The following is an 18,765-nucleotide window of genomic DNA, read 5'->3' as shown; positions in this document are numbered from 1 at the left end:
AAAAAACAAGAAAAGGCAAATCAGACTCACGTGTCTCCAGTGCTAGATTTCTAGTAGACCACACTCTTCTCTTCCTGTTCCTTCCCTAGATAAAAATGCAGCACAAAGTTCTGACTACAGATTTCTTCAAGAAAGACCTGTGGATTCTGCAAGAGCAAGAGCCTAGAAAGAGAGAATGAGGAAATGAACATCGTAGTCCACACACAAAACAGGAAAGAGGGAGGCTGTCTGGCTTCACTCTCTCTCCTGGTACGACTGGCACAAAAACGGGTCAGAGGCAAAATTTCCTAAGACTGCTTCCTCTGCGAAATGCTTTACTCCTACCCCCTTCAATCACTGTAGAGTCAACATACTCTTTTCTATAGCTTCAATTCTGCAAGGTTCAGGTCTGACAGGAAATCACATATACCTGATTAGCAGGGTACAAAGGCAAGGGAGAGGGAAAGAGAATCTCTTGGGAGAACTAAATGCATAGACAAAGAAGCAGACTTGGGCGGGTGCAGTGGTTGATGCCTGTAATCCCAATACTTTGGGAGGCCAAGGCAGACGGGCCACTTGAGGTCAGGAGTTCGAGACCAGCCTGGCCAACATGGTAAAACCCCATCTCTACTAAAAATACAATAATTAGCCTGCTGATAACAGTGTGTGCCTGTAATCCCAGCTATTTGAAAGGCTGAGGCAGGAGAATCGCTTGAACCCAGCGGGCAGAGGCTGCAGTGAGCCAAGATCATACCATTTCACTCCAGCCTGGGCAAGAGAGAGACTCTGTCTCAAAAAAAAAAAAAAATTAGCCAGGTATGGTGGCACATGCCTGTGGTCCCAGCTACTCGGGAGGCTGAGGCAGAAGAACTACTTGATAAACCCCGGAAGCAGAGTCTGCAGTGAGCCAAGATCGTGCCTCTGCACTCCAGCCTGGGTGATAGAGCGAGACTCCATCTCAAAATAAATAAATAAATAAATAAACAAACAAACAATAAATATAATGAGGGAACAGAGACAACAGCCTTCCAAGATGAATCAGAGAAAGGATCTGCTGCCCAATTACAAGGGAGCAAAGACAACAGGTGTGTGTGTGTGTGTCTCTCAGATAGGGTCTTGCTCTGTCGCCCAGGCTGGAATGCAGCCATGCAATCATAGCTTACTGCATCCTAGAACTCCTGGGCTTAAGCAATTATCCTGCCTCAGCCTCCCGAGTAGCAGGGACTACAGATGCACACCATTATGCCCTGCTAATTTTTCATTTTTTGTAGAAACAGGGTCTCGCTATGTTGCCCAGGCTGACCTTGAACCCATGGCCTCAAGGGATCCTCCCACATCGGCCTCCCAAAGTGTTGAGATGACAGCTGTGAGCCACCACACTGGGCCTGCAGTTTCTTATAAACATATACTTACCATAAGACCCAGCAAGGCCGGGCACGGTGACTCATGCCTGTAATCCCAGCACATTGGGAGGCCGAGGTGGGCGGATCACCTGATGTCAAAAGTTTGAAACCAGCCTGACCAACATGGTGAAACCCTGTCTCTATTAAAAATACAAAATTAGCTGGGCCACCATGCTGGTAATCCCAGCTACCAGGGAGACTGAGGCAGGAGAATTGGTGAACCCTGAAGGCGGAGGTTGCAGTGAGCTGAGATCGCGCCACTGCACTCCAGCCTGGGCAACAAGAGCAAAATTCTGTCTCAAAATAAATAAACAAATAAATAATTATACTGATGGAAAGGAGCCAGACACAAGAGCACATACTGTATGGTTTCAGTTATATGAAACACTAGAGGCCGGGCACGGTGTCTCATGCCTGTAATCCCAGCACTTTGGGAGGCCAAGGTGGGTGGATCACGAGGTCAGGAGTTTGAGACCAGCCTGGCCAATATGGTAAAACCCCGTCTCTACTAAAAATACAAAAAAATTATCCAGGCGTGGTGGCGGGCGCCTGTAGTCCCAGCTACTCGGGAGGTTGAGGCAGGAGGATCTCTTGAACCCAGGAGGCAGAGGTTGCAGTGAGCTGAGATTGCACCATTGCACTCCAGCCTGGGTGACAGAGCGAGACTTGGTCTCAAAAAAAAAAAAGAAAAAAAAAAAGAAGAAACACTAGAAAATACAAATGCTATAATGACAAAGATCAGATCAGTAGGGTTAGGAGTTGGGACAAGGGGCTGACTGGAAAGAGGTCCTAGGAAACTTATGGGTGATGGAAATGTTATTGTGGTGATAATTACAAGCATGAATAAATTTATCAAAATTCATCAAAATGTGCACTTAAAGAGTGCATTTTATTGCATTTAATTATATATCAATAAAACACTGGTTTTAAAAAAGTCTCTCAGGGGAGGCTGCTCTAGGCAACCTTGAGGATCCCTTTAACCCTAATTCTAGTCCAAGGATTTTCTAAAAAATAAAAAAGGCCGGGCGTGGTGGCTCACGCCTGTAATCCCAGCACCATTTGGGAGGCCAAGATGGGCGGATCACAAGGTCAGGAGATCGGGACCATCCTGACTAACATGGTGAAACCCCGTCTCTACTAAAAATACAAAAAAAAATTAGCCAGGCCTGGTACCAGGCACCTGTAGTCCCAGCTACTAGGGAGGCTGAGGCAGGAGAATGGCGTGAACCCAGGAGGCAGAGCTTGTGGTGAGTCAAGATCTCACCACTGCACTCTAGCCTGGGCGACAGAGCAAGACTCCATCTCAAAAAAGAAAAAAGAAAAAAAAAAAAGGTTGGGCATGGGGACTCACACCTATAATCCCAGCACTTTGGGAGGCTGAGGAGGGAGGATCGCTTGAGCCCAGGAGTTCCAGATCAGCCTGGGCAACATAGTGAAATGCCATCTCTACAAAAAATAAAATAAATGAGCCAGGCATGGTGGTGCATACTTGTAGTCCCAGCTACTTGGGAGGCTGAGGCAGGAGGATCACTTGAGCTCAGGAGTTTGAGATTCCAGTGAGCTATGATTGCACCGCTACACTCTAGCCTGGGTGACTAAGTGAGACTCTGTCTCTTAAAAAAAAAAAAAAAGAAAGAAAAGAAGGAAGGAAAGGAAGGCATATATTAAATCATTTGAAAATTTTAAAAGTCCTGACTACTTTGTTTCACCAACATGATAGTGACAGGGCTATGGTCATGATATTGAAAACCTACTTGGCACTGTAATACAGAAATCTTGGATTTTATTATTTTCCTCCCTGATCCTCATTCCAATATCAGTCATCAAATATTTAAAAAGTAATAATATGCAAATCATACATAAAGAAAATATAGTGGCCAGGTACAGTGGTCATGCTTGTAATCCCAGCTCTTTGGGAGGTGGAGGCAGGTGGATCGCTTGAGGCCAGGAGTTTGAGACCAGCCTGGCTAACATGGTGAAACCCTGTCTCTACTAAAAATACAAAAATTAAAAAATTAGTTGGGCATAGTGGCCCACACCCATCTAGTCGGGAGGCTGAGGCAGGAGAATCCTTTGAACCCTGTAGGCGGAGGTTGGAGTGAGCCGAGATCGCGCCACTGCACTCCAGCCTGGGCAACAGAATGAGACTCTGTCAAAAAAAAAAAAAAATTAAAAAAGAAAATAAAATATAGTAAATATATTTAATGAATGAAAACATGATTTAATTCCCAACTTGACGTTGTATCGTTATAACAATGTATCTGGTAAGTACTTATTTTAAAATTCTAATTCTAATGGGAAAGAAGACAAACTCGGACACTTCAACTCTGAGTTTGGGGATTGCCCCAGTCTTGCACTGAGGGTGCTCCTGTGTGCAAGGGATTGCATCACTTATTCATGCTGTTTGGCAACATGCGGCTGCTGTAAGATTAGACAAGTGAAGTTACCCAAAACATAAATCAACGAAAAGCAAGCCTGAAGATTCTAGGAGATGATCTGCCTATGCGATTAAGAAGAAATGTAGACTCAGAGAGGAAGCCTGGAAGAGGAAAAGGAAAGTCGGCAAAATCAGAAAGTTGGGTGCAGGGAAAGCACAAGCCAGGACTCACGCTGTGTCCTGGGCCTCCGGGGCTCCTTTAGGCTGCAGGGGGCCAGCGCCGGCTCCAATGCTCAGGCGAGCAGTTCCCAGGGAGGTGAACTGTGCAGACTCAGGGCCTCCACTGAACGCTCTCTTGAAATCTGCTGATAAGCAGGGTGGCTTCTGATGAGTTCTGGAAGTGCTTCTGTAAACTAGAGACACCAGATCTCTGTTCTGCAAAGCCGGGCTGGGAGGACGCTTTGGCCCCGCCCCAGGGGAGGGGCTCCCGGAACCAGCCCTCTCCTCCTGCGGGGGCTCAGCGCCTGTATTCCGAGAAGTGCACTGTGCGGAGTGAGCTTTTGCTTTTTCCGCAAAGCCGCGCCCCGTGGCACCTCCGCTTTAAGCTCCTGGACCTTCAGAAGCTGCTCCGCGCTGCCGCCACCACCACTTAGGATCTAAGGGTAGGTGAGGGAAGCAAGGGACCGCTGCACTGATTTTGCAATTAATAAAACCCCGTCGGGGGGCCTCTTTTGAAATCCACGTTTGGCATTATGCGCTTGCAGCACTGTAGGTCCCAAAAGAACTTCAAAGACTACTTATATTCTTTTTTTTTTTTTTTTTTTTTTTTGAGATGGAGTCTCTCTCGGTCGCCTGGGCTGGAGTGCAGTGGCACGATCTCGGCTTAGTGCAAGCTCCGCCTCCTGGGTTCACAGCATTCTCCTGCCTCAGCCTCCCAAGTAGCTGGGACTACAGGCGCCCGCCACCACACCCAGCTAATTGTTTGTATTTTTAGTAGAGACGGGGTTTCACCGTATTAGCCAAGATGACCTCGTGATCCGCCCACCTCGGCCTCCCAAAGTGTTGGGATTACAGGCGTGAGCCACCACACTCGGCCAAGACTACTTATATTCTCAATTAAAATGCAACCATGAGTAACAAAATGAGTCTTTGCACCTTGTTTTTATTTTATTTTTAATTTTTATTTATGTTTTTAAATAGAGATGGGGGGGCTCCCGTTCCTGGGCTCAAGCGATCCTCCCTCCTCGGCCTCCCAAAATTTTGGGATTACAGGTGTGAGCTACCGCGCCCGGCCTATTTCTTTTTAAAATTTTTCTGGCCAGGCTTGGTGGCTCAAGCCTGTAATCCCAGCACTTTTGAAGGCTGAGGCAAGCGGATCACCTGAGGTCAGGCGTTCCAGACCAGCCTGGCCAGCATGGCAAAACTCCGTCTCGAGCAAAAATACAAAATTAGCGGGGCATGGTGATGCATGCCTGTAGTCCCGGCTACTTGAGAGGCTGAGGCAGGAGAATTGCTTGAACCCCGGGGAAGGAGGTTGCAGTGAGCCACGATCGTGCCACTGCACTACAGCCTGAGCAACAGAGTAAGACTGGTTTAAAAATATATATATGAATTCCATGTGTCACTTGCCCAGCTCCTTGCATGTAACTACAACAAATAACGGGTGTTTCCCCCAAACATTTACCACTAGAGTTAGCTGGCTAGAGCTGGGCATCGAGGTCCACTCTAAAACACAACCTGAAACCTCAAAGGCTGACAGTCTGCACTCCAGGCTCACTCTACGTTGCTTACCCACACAGAGGATACAATCCCTGGGGTGGGACACTTGGTCACAGCATCTCTGCCCTTAGCTATAGGACCCTCCTCACCAAAACACAATTTTTTTCTTTTCCCGAGGCTGAGTCTCACTGTTTCCCAGGCTGGAGTGCAGTGGTGTGATCTCAGCTCACTGCAACCTCCGCCTCCTGGGTTCAAGTGAGTCTCCTGCCTCAACCTCCCCAGTAGCTGGGATTACAAGCGCACGCCACCATGCCCAGCTAGTTTTTGTGTTTTTAGTAGAGACTGGGTTTCACCATGTTGGCCAGGCTGGTCTCAAACTCCTGACCTCAAATGATCTGCCCACCTCAGCCTCCCAAAGTGCTGGGATTACAGGCATGAGCCACCACACCCAGCCTGCTGTAGTTTTTTAAAAAGCACAATAGGCTGGGCACATTGGCTCACGCCTGTAATCCCAGCACTTTGGGAGGCCGAGGCGGGTGGATCACCTGAGGTCAGGAGTTCAAGACCAGCCTGGCCAACAATTTGAAACCCTGTCTCTACTAAAAATATAAAAATTAGCCTGCCATGGTGGCGCCTGCCTGTAATCCCAGCTACTTGGGAGGCTGAGGCAGGTGAATCGCTTGAACCTGGGAGGCGGAGATTGCAGTGAGGTAAGATCACGCCACTGCACTCCAGCCTGGGCAACAGAATGAGAATCCATCTCAAAAAAACACACAAAAAGCAAAAGCATAATAAAAGAAACAAAATGTTAAACACCAGATGTTTGTATCTAAGTATAAGTGGTAACTGAGAATTTATTTTGAGGGGAAAAGAAACTCAAGTAAGTAAATGTGGAAGGCTAGAAGAGTTAACTTATGCTATTTGTATTTCATAAATGTTTAACATTAAATATTCCTTAAAATATTAAATATTCTTAAAAATTTCAGATAAAATATTTATATTTACTAAAATCTGGCTGGGTGTGGTGGTGCATGCTTACAGTCCCAGCTACTTGGGAGGCTGAGGCAGGAGGATCATTTGAGCTCAGGATTTCAAGGTTACAGTGTGCTGTGATCATGCCACTGTTCTCCACCCTGGGTAACAGAGCAAGCCCTTGTCTCTGAAAAATTAGTTAATTAATTAAAATCTGTCACCTCTTCATGGTCCTGGAATCAACCTCACACTCACACCTGTATTAATACTTGTGGGCATGAGATGGCTGTATTGTAGACATTGTTTTGCTAGAGCACATCACATTAAAAATATATATAGTTGCCTAGAAGACACTAATGAGTGGTCACATATAACAACCAGGAGGTAATCTTGCCAGAGAAAGCAAAACTGTGAAACAGATTAAAATATGCTTCATCAGGCTGGGCAGAGTGGCTCACGCCTGTAACCTCAGCACTCTGGGAGGCCGAGGCGGGAGGATCACCTGAGGTCACGAGTTCGAGACCAGCCTGGCCAACATGATGAAACCCCATCTCTACTAAAAATACAAAAAGTAGCTAGGCCTGGTGGTGGGCACCTGTAATCTCAGCTACTGGGGAGGCTGAGGCAGAAGAATCACTTGAACCCAGGAGGCAGAGGTTGCAGTGAACCGAGATTACACCACTGCACTCTAGCCTGGGTGACAAAGCCAGACTCTGTCTAAAAACACAAAAAGCAAAAAAAAAAAAAAAAAGCTTCAATGCTGTTCTTACTGGAATAATAGCACAAGTGAACCAAACACAATACAGCATAATGAAGGCATAATTACTGGAATAATAGCACGTGAGAACCAAATACAATACAGCATAATGAAGGTAAAATAAAAATATTAGCAAATTATTTTGCAAAGTTTTAATCACAATTGGTTAGTCAAAAGTAATACAGGTCATACTACTGTTCCTAAAGGTTTTCTTTCTTCTTTTTTTTTTTGTTTTGAGACAGGTTCTCACTGTCACCCAGGCTGGAGTGCAGTGGCATGATCATAGCTCACTGAAGCTTCGAACTCCTGGGCTCAAACAATCCTCCTGCCTCAGCCTTCTGAGCAGGTGGGACCACAGGTGTGTGCCACCACACGAGGCTGTTTTTTTTTATGTTTAGTAGAGCCTGGGTCTCATTAGTCTCCAACTCCTGGGCTCAAGTCCAAGCGTGATCCACTTTACCCGGCTCTGAAAGATTTTCTATAGATCACATTTTTGTAAGCTAACATTTTTTTTTTTTTTTTTTTCCTGAGATGGAGTCTCTCTCTGTCACCCAGGCTGGAGTGCAGCAGCGTGATCTCAGCTCACTGCAACCTCTGCCTCCCGGGTTCAAGCAATTCACCTGCCTCAGCCTCCCAAGTAGGTGGGATTACAAGCATGCACCACCATGCCCGGCTAATTTTTGTATTTTTAGTACAGATGGGGTTTCACCATGTTGGACAGGCTGGTCTTGAACCCCTGGCCTCAGGTGATTCACTCGCCTTGGCCTCCCAAAGTGCTGGGATTATAGGAGTCAGCCACCGTGCCCAGCCACAAATTTTCTAATGGCTAATTATGTTAGAATCATGTACTCTTTTTAAAAGTCATTCAGTGCTAATAGCCTTCTAAAGTATAGTAAATTGAAACAAGCCCTCCGGAAACAATATGGTGTTATTCAGTAACATTGAACACAAGCGGCGGAGCGCAGTGGCTTACTCCTGTAATCCCAGCACTTTGGGAAGCTGAGGTGGGCGGATCACGAAGTCAGGAGATCAAGACCATCCTGGCTAACACGGTAAAATCCCGTCTCTACTAAAAATACAAAAAAAAAAATTAGCCGGGCGTGGTGGCAGGTGCCTGTAGTCCCAGCTACTCGGGAGGCTGAAGCAGGAGAATGGCATGAACCCAAGAGGCGGAGCTGCAGTGAGCCAAGATTGCACCCCTGCATTCCAGCCTGGGCGACAGAGCGAGACTCCATCTAAAAAACAAACAAACAGAAAACATTGAACACAAGCAATTTCTACGACCCAGCAATTCCACCTGAGGAAGACACTCAGGAGAAACTTGCATGATTAAGCTGGCTGGGTGTGGTGCCTCATGCTTCTAATCCTAGCACTTTGGGAGGCCTAGATGGGAGGATCCCTTGAGCCCAGGAGTTCAAGACCACCCTGGGCAACATATTGAGAACTAATCTGTACAAAAAATAAACAAAATTAGCTGGACGTGGTGGCACACATCTCGAATCCCAAGTACTTGGGTAGCTGAGGTGGGAGGATGACTTAAGCCTAGGAGGTTGAGGCTGCGCTAAGATCACGCCACTGCACTCCAGCCTGGGTGACAGAGTGAGACTCCACCCCCCAAAAAAAAGAAAAAAAAAAAAAAAGAGGCTGGGTGCAGTGGCTCATGCCTGTAATCACAGTACTTTGAGAAGCTGAGGCGGGCAGATCACCTGAGGTCAGGAATTTGAGACCAGCCTGACCAACATGGAGAAACCCTGTCTCCTCTAAAAATACAAAATTAGCTGGGTGTAGTGGCGCATACCTGTAATCTTAGCTACTCAGGAGGCTGAGGCAAGAGAATCGCTTGAACCCGGGAGGCGGAGGTTGTGGTGACCCGGGATTATGCCATTGCACACCTGCCTGGGCAACAAGAACAAAACTCCATCTCAAAAAAAAAAACAAAAAAAAACCTGACACTTGTATGACTGGAGGAGCCACATATATTTAAGAATTTTCACAGCAGTACTATGAACATTCTTAGTTACTGTGATACTCCAATAGCCACCGGAAACTTTAAAAAGAGACTATCATTTAATGTCATAAATGATAACTTACAACATAAAATTCAGGACAGTAGTTACTTCTGAAAGTAAGAAAGGAAATGAGACTGAGAAAAGGTATGTAGAGTTAATAATGATACTATAACAATAATGTTCCTTTAAGTAGGATGGTAGGTACACAGATGCTTTTTATATCTGTGTGTATAAAATATTTGCTAATAAATGTAATATTTCTTATCAATACATTAAATACTAATACACTGCCGGCCAGGCGCAGTGGCTCACGCCTGTCATCCCAGCACTTTGGGAGGCCGAGGCAGAGCAGATCACAATGTCAGGAGATGGACACCATCCTGGCCAACATGGTGAAACCCCATCTCTACCAAAATACAAAAAATTAGCCAGGCGTGGTGGCATGTGCCTGTAATCCCACCTACTCGGGAGGCCGAAGCAGGGGAATCGTGTGAACCCAGGAAGCAGAGGTTGCAGTAAGCCAAGATTGCACCACTGCACTCCAGCCTGGCGACAGGGAAAGACGCCGTCTCAAAAAAAAAAAAAAAAAACCAATACATTAAAATAATATAAATGTCTTGAAAGAGCACAGTGAACACAGTTTGAAATGTGATTTAATATAAACATTGTCATTCAAAATAAGTCATGCCATGGAAATATGCCCATATGTCACATGAATAAAGGAAGTTGCAGAACATATATATCATTTGAGACCCCATTTTTGAACAAAGAAATCTCTATGTGTGTCTACATCCAGGTATGGTATATGGTTATATATCTATATATCTATATAAAAAAGGAAACATTATTCATTTGTTTATATTTTTGAGACAGGGTCTGGCTCTGTCACTGTCCAGGCTGGAGTTCAGTGGTGCAATCTCAACTCACTACAATCTCTGCCTTCTGGGTTCAAGCGCTGGGATTTTGTTGTGAGCTATCTTTATAATGGAAAAAGTGGGAGAAATTTATATTACAAAGTGATATGATTACAGTATAAGAACTGTGGCAGGCCGGGCGCGGTGGCTCAAGCCTGTAATCCCAGCACTTTGGGAGGCCGAGACGGGCGGATCACGAGGTCAGGAGATCGAGACCATCCTGGCTAACACAGTGAAACCCCGTCTCTACCAAAAAATACAAAAAACTAGCTGGGTGTGGTGGCGGGCACCTGTAGTCCCAGCTATCGGGAGGCTGAGGCAGGAGAATGGTGTGAACCCGGGAGGTGGAGCTTGCAGTGAGCTGAGATCCGGCCACTGCACTCCAGCCTGGGCGGCAGAGCGAGACTCCGTCTCAAAAGAACTGTGGCAATATTTGACTGACTCTTCCCCTTCCTCCTCCTAGAAATTATGCAAAGTGATAGGGAGATATGGTGGTAGGGGGGAATGAGGCAGAAATCCCATATTCAACAAAACTAGGAGACACAAAGTCACTGGAGACTCCAAGACCTGCACAAGGGCTACCAAAGTTACATGGGAAGAGGCAGATGCAGATCCCAGAAAACACCAGCAAAAATAGACTCTCTGAAGATGAGCCGTTCGTGCCACAGTGCAAACATGTGTTGTTTGAAACAAGCAGAGCAGAGCAGGGATAAAAAGAACTGAGGGCAAGGCTCAATCAAGCAGAAAGGGAGTTGAAACCCTTGTAACCCAAGGGGTGAAGATGCCCAAGGGGTGTAACCCAAGGTTAAGGTCCGAACACCCAGCTCACCTTCCTAGGGAGGGCGTGGGAAAAGAATCAGCCTTCCAAGTAAATTCAATGTGTGTCTCTAACATTCTGTTTTGGCCAGCATGGAAACTCACACCTGTAATCCAAACACTTTGGGAGGCCAAGGCAAGAGGATTGCTTGAGCCCTGGAATGCAAGACCAGCCTGGTTATCATAGCAAGACTCTCTCTCTCTTTTTTTGGGGGGGGGGACAGAATCTTTCTGTGGCCCAGGCTGGAGTGCAGTGGCACGATCTCAGCTCACTGCAACCTCTGACTCCCGGATTCAAGCGATTCTCCTGCCTCAGCCTCCCGAATAGCTGGGTCCACAGGTGCCTGCCACTATGCCCAGCTAATTTTTGTATTTTTAGTAGAGACGGGGTTTCACCATGTTGGCCAGGATGATCTTGATCTCTTGACCTTGTGATCTGCCTGCCTCGACCTCCCAAAGTGCTGGGATTACAGGTGTGAGCCACCTAGTCTGGCTTGGAGACAATGTCTTTAAAGAGGTGATTATGTTAAAATGAGGTCTTCAGAGTGAGCCCTAATCGAATCTGACCAGTGTCCTTGTAAGAAGAGAAAATTTGGACATGGAGAGACATCAGAAGCATGTGAGTGCGCTGGGCACAGTGGCTTATGCCTGCAATCCCAACACTTTGGGAGGCCGAGGTAGACAAATCACTTGAGGCCAGGAGTTCAAGACTAGCTGGGGCAACATGGCAAAACACTGTCTCTAATAAAAATACAAAAATTAGTCCGGCGTGGTAGTGCACGCCTGTAATCCCAGCTACTCGTGAGGCTGAGGCAGGAGAACTGCTTGAACTGGGAGGCAGAGGTTGCAGTCAGCTGAGATTGTGCCACTGCACTCCAGGCCTACATACAGCCAGACTCCTGTCTCAAAAAAAAAAAAAAGATCTGAGGCCGGGCGCGGTGGCTCAAGCCTGTAATCAGCACTTTGGGAGGTCGAGACGGGATGATCACGAGGTCAGGATCGAGACCATCCTGGCTAACACAGTGAAACCTGCCTCACTAAAAATACAAAAAACTAGCTGGCCAGGCTGGCGTGGTGCCTGTAGTCCCAGCTACTCAGGAGGCTGAGGCAGGAGAATGATCCGGGAGGCGGAGCTTGCAGTGAGCTGAGATCCGGCCACTGCACTCCAGCCTGGGCAACAGAGCGAAACTCCGTCTCAAAAAAAAAAAAAAGATCTGGGCCAGGCACAGTGGCTCATGCCTGTAATCCCAGCACTTTGGGAGGCTGAGGCCGGTGGATCATCTGAGGTCAGGAGTTCCAGACAAGCCTGGCCAACAGGGTGAAACCTCGTCTCTACTAAAACTACAAAAATTAGCAGGGTGTGGTGTCGTGCACCTATAATCCCAGCTACTTGGGAGGCTAAAGCAGGAGAATTGCTTGAACCCGGGAGGTGGACGTTACAGTGAGCCAAGATCCCTGTACTCCAGCCTGGGCAACAGAGCGAGATTCTGTCTCAAAAAAAAAACAAAAACAAACAAACAAAAAAAAACTGTCTGAAAAAAACTTAATGAATTATTTCCAAGAAGGAAAAACAAAAATACAAATATAGAGATTCATGGAAAAGATGACAAAATAAGACAAAACTGACAAAATCCAGGAAAGAAGCAGAAGGGAGCCAGGCACCTGTAATCTCAGCAGTCTGGGAGGCCAAAGCAGAAGGATTGCTTGAGGCCAGGAGTTCAAGACCAGCATAGGCAACAAAGTGAAGCACTGTCTCTACAAAACATCAAAAAATCATCCAGGCATGGTGACAAGTGCTTGTGGTCCCCGCTACACAGGAGGCTGAGGTGGGAGTAAAGCTTGAGCCCAGGAGGTTGAGGCTGCAGTTCATGCAGTTCATGAGACATGTTCATGCCACTGCACTCCAGCTTGGGCGACAGAATAGGAACCTGTCTCGAAAGGGAAAAAAAAAGGATGTAGAAGGAAAAAACATAACTATCACACTGGGCATGGTGGCACGTGCCTATAATGCCAACTACTCAGGAGGCTAAGGCAGGAGGATCACTTGAGCCCAGGAGTTCAAATCCAGCCTAGGAAACATACTGAGACACCATCTCCAAAAAACAGGTAAAATAACCATCACAGAAGTGAAGATGAAGCTAAAAGGAGCAAAAATAAAAGTGGACACTATGAAAAATATACTAACCAATATGGATAAAAATGAGAAAAGCAAACAATATAAACCAAAGGAATTAAATGTAATTAGAGAAAAAAATGATAGTTGGCCAGGTGCAGTGGCTCACGCTTGTAATCCCAGCACTTTGGGAGGCCAAGGTGGGTGGATCACCTGAGGTTGGGAGTTCAAGACCAGCCTGGCCAACAAGACCAACCCTGTCTCTACAAAAGATACAAAAATTAGCCAGGCGAGGTGGTGCACACCTGTAATCCCAGCTACTTGGGAGGCTGAGGCAAGAGAATTGCTTGAACTTGGGAGGGGGAGGTTGCAGTGAGCTGAGATGGCACCACTGCACTCCAGCCTGGGCGATAAAGTGAGACTCTATCTCCAAAAATATATATATATATATATATATATATAGCTACAGAAGACAGACCAAAGACAGCCAACATGCACAATTGAAATTTCCAATGAAGATAACCAAAACATTAGAACAAATAAGTATTTAACTGGGTGTGGTGACTTGAACCTGTAGTCCCAGCTATTAGGTAGGCTGAGGTAGGAGGATCACATGAGGCCAGGAGTTCAAGGCCAGCCTCAGCAACAGAGTAAGACTCCCCATCTCTAAAAATAAATAAATAAATAAATATTTAAAGATATACAGGTCAGGCGTGGTGGCTCATGCCTGTAATCCTAGTACAGTACTTTGGGAGGCCAAAGTAGGAGGATCACTGGAGGTCAGGAGTTCGAGACTAGCCTGGGCAACATGAGACACCCCCCCCCCCCCCCCCCCCCCCCCTCCCCAAAAAAAAAAAAAAAAAAAAAAATTAACTGGGCGTGGTGGCGCACACCTGTTGGGAAACTAAGGTGGGAGGATGGCTTGGGCCCCAGGGTGGAAGCTACGGTGAGCTGTGATCGTGACACTGCACTCCAGCCTGAACAACAGAGCAAGACCCTGTCTCAAAAAAATAAATGAATAAAGTATGAGCCAGTGATTTTTTGTTTTAAAACAAGCCAAGCCATCATTCACACACAAAGGCTAGAAACGATAGTTTTGAACATACAGGAATTCTGGGGATATTTTTCCCATGGGAATATTTTTCTTTTTTTGAGATAGAGTTTCGTCTTGTTGCCCAGGCTGGAGTGCAATGGCGTGATCTTGGCACACTGCAACTTCTGCCTCCTAGGTTCAAGCGATTCTCCTGCCTCAGCCTCCTGCGTAGCTGGGAATACAGGCATGTGCCACCACGCCTGGCTATTTTTGTATTTTTAGTAGAGACAGGGTTTCTCCATGTTGGTCAGGCTGGTCTCAAACTCCCGACCTCAGGTGGTCCGCCCGCCTCGGCCTCACAAAGTGCTGGGATTACAGGCATGGACCACTGTGCCCGGCCTCCCATGGGAATGTTTTTCTTGAGGAAACTGCTAATGAATAAACATTACTCACCAATGGATAGCAAAGGGAACTTCAGCAAAGGGACAAGCAGGAGCACTGAGTGTATAGAACTGCAAAACTAAGACTAAACAAACCCAGGTTTTGGGGAGAAAAAACAGAATGTAAATGTTACCTACTCTGACAATATAGAAATGATGCAATAGAAAAATTAGGAGGACAAAGATTATGGAATAAACAAAATAAGGTGAGTTTTGGCAGGCTGTTTCATCTATAATAACTGAGAGTTAAAAGATTATTTAAATCACATTTAATTAACAGTGTAAGAATAATATTAAGGAAAACAACATTGCTGGCTAAAATCAGATAATAGGTCAGTCACCATGGCTGACACCTGTAATCCCTGCACTTTGGGAGGCTGAGGCAGGAGGATCGCTTGAGGCTAGCTACTTGGGAGGCTGAGGTGAGAGGATCATTTGAGCCCAGGAGTTCAAAGCTGCAGTGAGCTAACGATTGCGCCGCTGCACTTTATTTAGCCTGGGTGACACAGTGAGACTCCACCTCAAAAAAAAAAATAAAAAGGGCCAGGTGCGCCGGCTCATGCTTATAATCCAGGCAGGCAGATCACTTGAGGTTGGGAGTTCGAGACCAGCCTAACCAACATGGAGAAACACCATCTCTACTAAAAATACAAAATTAGCTGGGCATGGTGGTGCATGCCTGTAATCCCAGCTACTCTGGAGGCTAAGGCAGGGCAAGCGCTTGAACCTGGGAGGTGGAGGTTGCAGTGAGCTGAGATGGCGCCATTGCACTCCAGCCTGGGCAACAAGAGTGAAACTCTGTTTCCAAAAAAAAAAAAAAGAATTCTTGAATCCATACTGATACAAATTCATTCACTCATTCACTCATTCATGGAGGAGAAGGGAAAGTTCTTCCTTACAGCAGAATTCCAACCAATAAGTGTAAAATGAATGATGAAAGCAGAAAATTTGCCAGGTGCAGTGGCTCACTTCTGAATCCTACCTAGCAATTTGGTAGGCCAAAGTGGGAGGATCGCTTGAGGCAGGAATTCAAGACCAGCCTGAGCAACACAGCTTTTCGGAGACCTTGTCTCTGAAAAAAAATTAGCCAGGCACGATGGTGGATCACTTGAGCCCAGGAGGTTGAGGTTGCAGTAAGCAGTGACTGTGCCACTGCACTCCAGCCTGGGCACCCGAGTGAGACCCTATCTCAAAAATATATATGAAATAAAAAATGAATAGAAAATTACCACTTGCAAACTGTTAGGTTTGAGATTTGATTTTACCCTACTTACAAACTAATACATTAGCCTCTTGCTTGTTTTATGGATGTGGCCTAAGAAACAAGACTCCTGGCCAAGCACGGTGGCTCACGCCTGTAATCCCAGGACTTTGGGAGGCTGAGGCAGGTGGATCACGACGTCAGGAGATCGAGATCATCCTGGTCAACATGGTGAAACCCTGTCTCTACTGAAAATACAAAAATTAGCTGAGTGTGGTGGTGCGTGCCTGTAGTCCCAGCTACTCAGGAGGCTGAGGCAAGGAGAATCACTTAAACCCAGGAGGCAGAAGCTGCAGTGAGCCAAGATCGTGCCCCTGCACTGTAGCCTGGGTGACAGAGCAAGACTCTGTCTCAAAAAAAAAACAACAAAAAACAAGTCTCCTGTCTCAAAGAACTTTATAGCTTACAGCACATCAAGCAGCACAGGCAGTAGGATAATTGCATCACTTCCCTTTTCCCTCCAACTTCCATGGGGTAACACGACATGACCCAGATGGATGCCTCAAAGACGGTGGGTTTGGATCACAGCTAAGGAACACTCAGCTCGGGGAATGTACTGTTTGTGTTTTTGTTTTTTATTGTTTTTTATTTATTTTTTATTTTTTAGAGATAGAGTTTCGCTCGTTGCCCAGGCTGGAATGCAATGGCGCTATTTTGGCTTACCGCAACCTCCACTTCCTGGGTTCAAGCTATTCTCCTGCCTCAGCCTCCCCAGTAGCTGGGATTACAGTGCCATCACACCTGGCTCATTGTGTATTTTTTTAGTAGAGATGGGTTTTTTCCATGTTGGTCAGGCTGGTGTCGAACTCCCAACCTCAGGTGATCTGCCCACCTCGTTTATTGTTTTATTGTTTTATTTTTGTAGAGATGGGGTCTCACTGTGTTGCCTAGGCTGGTCTCGAACTCCTGGCCTCAAAGGATCCTCCACCTTCGCCTTCCAAAGTTCTGGGATGGCTGGGCGCAGTGGCTCACACCTGTAATCCCAGCACTTTGGGAGGCCAAGGGGGGCAAATCACCTGAAGTCAAGAGTTTGAGACCAGCCAGGCCAACATGGTGAAGCCCTGTCTCTACAAAAATACAAAAATTAGCCAGGCGTGGTGACGGGCACCTATAGTCCCAGCTACTCAAGAGGATGAGGCAGGAGAATCACTTGAACCCAGAAGATGGAGGCTGCAGTGAGCCGATATCGCGCCACTGCACTCCAGTCTGGGCAACAGAGTGAGCAGAGTGAGACTCCACCTCAAACAAACAAACAAAAAAAATGCTGGATTTATAGACATGAGCCACTATGCCAGGCTGAAATCTATTGTTTTTATACCAAGCAGTGGGCAAGCCTGCTCTTTGTCCAGGAGGAAACATTAACTTGTCTCTGAAGATCAGTAGCTGTATAAACAACTCTGAGAAAAGCCCCAAATAAAGAGCATTCTTGGGCCTTGCATTCTTGGCACACACAGCAAGACATGTAAGCACGCAACAGATCCATGGAGGACTTTCAATACAAAGATCACAGTAATAATTGTTTCAGGCAAAAATTATTGATGGGCTGGGCACAGTGGCTCATGCCTGTAACCCCAGCACTTTGGGAGGCTGAGGCAGGAGGACTGCTTGAGCCTAGGAGTTTGAAACTCACCCAAGCAACATAGCATGACCTTATCTCTAAAAAAAAAAAAAAAAAAAGTTTTAAATTAGCCAGGCATAGTGGTGTACACCTGAAGTCTCAGCTACTCAAGAGGCTGAGATAAGAAGCTGAGCCCAGGAGGTTCAGGCTGCAGTAAGCTGTGTGATTGAGCTACTGCACTCCAGCCTGGACACAGTGAGACCCTGTGTCAAAAACAACAACAAAATCGATGGATGCTTAAATTAGTAGGCACTGTTATGATGAAAAACAGAACAGTCACATATTTTCCCACAAAATGTTTATTAAATGCTTATTAAATACAAAGAAAAGCTAGTAACTTTAAAGTAGAGCAATCTGGCAAATATTAACCAAGTGAACAAAGTTAACATCACCAGGAATGAGAAAAACTGACATCATGTGACTCTTCCTATGATGCCTTGAAAAGGACACATACTCTCTGGTGTTCTTGCCAAAAATGAACAACCTGGTTTTTTTTTTTTGTTTTTTTTTTTTTTTTGATAACAGAGTCTTGCTCTATAGCCCAGGCTGGAGTGCAGTGGCGTGATCTCCACTCACCTCAACCTCCGCCTCCCGGCTTCAAGTGATTCTCCTGCCTCAGTCTCCTGAGTAACTGGGATTACAGGCGTGCAGCACGATGCCCAGCTAATTTTTTGTATTTTTAGTAGAGATGGGATTGCACCATATTGGCCAGGACGGTCTCAATCTCTTAACCTCATGGTCCACCCACCTTGGCCTCCCAAAGGGCTGGGATTACGGGCATGAGCCACTGCGCCCGGCCATAACCTGCATTTAAACATAAGAAAATATCAGGCCAGGTGCAGTGGCTCCTGCATGTAATCCTAGCACTTTGGGAGGCAAAGGCAGGTAGATGACCTGAGGTCAGGAGTTTGAGACCAGCCTGGCTAACATGCCGAAACCCTAACTCTACTAAAAGTACAAAAATTAGCCCAGCATGGTGGTGGGTGCCTGTAATCCCAGCTACTCCGGAGGCTGAGGCAGGAGAATCACTTGAACCCGGGAGGCGGAGGCTGCAGAGAGCAGAGATAGCGCCACTGCACTCCAGCCTGGGCAAAAGAGCGAGAGCGAGACTCCGTCTTTAAAAAATTTGGAAAAAAAAAAAAAAAATCATAAGGAAACATCAACTAACCCTTAGGTAAGGAACAGTCTGTAAAATAACAGGACAGTACTGAAAAAAAAATGCCAAGATCATTAAAGACTGAAAAATTGCAGAACTGTTCCAGACTGAAGAACGTGACAAGTAAATGTGAAGAGTAATTCTAGATAAATAGAATCCTGGGCCAGAGATAGAACATTCATGATATAATTAGCAAAA

At 46.1% G+C, this 18,765-nt stretch overlaps 1 protein-coding gene across 4 annotated transcripts in view; it reads right to left on the bottom strand.

Annotated features, from left to right (window-relative positions):
* PSPH (phosphoserine phosphatase) overlaps positions 1–18,765 on the bottom strand; it is a 42,876-nt gene that overhangs the window by 21,140 nt on the left and 2,971 nt on the right. For 2 of the 4 annotated variants that reach the window (XM_009202913.4, XM_003895954.5), the window contains exons 2-3: positions 3,992–4,172; positions 31–162 (exon numbers count right to left, since the gene is read on the bottom strand). The gene's annotated coding sequence lies outside the window, so the exon portion shown is untranslated. The remainder of the gene's footprint in view (positions 1–30; positions 163–3,991; positions 4,173–18,765) is intronic. The other 2 variants (XM_009202910.4, XM_009202912.4) reach the window with 2 other exon arrangements.

The sequence above is a fragment of the Papio anubis genome, chromosome 4 (genome assembly GCF_008728515.1).
Source record: "Papio anubis isolate 15944 chromosome 4, Panubis1.0, whole genome shotgun sequence".
Taxonomy (NCBI): domain Eukaryota; kingdom Metazoa; phylum Chordata; class Mammalia; order Primates; family Cercopithecidae; genus Papio; species Papio anubis.
Note: the sequence above shows the minus strand (reverse complement) of the source record. Positions and strands in the feature narration are given on the sequence as shown.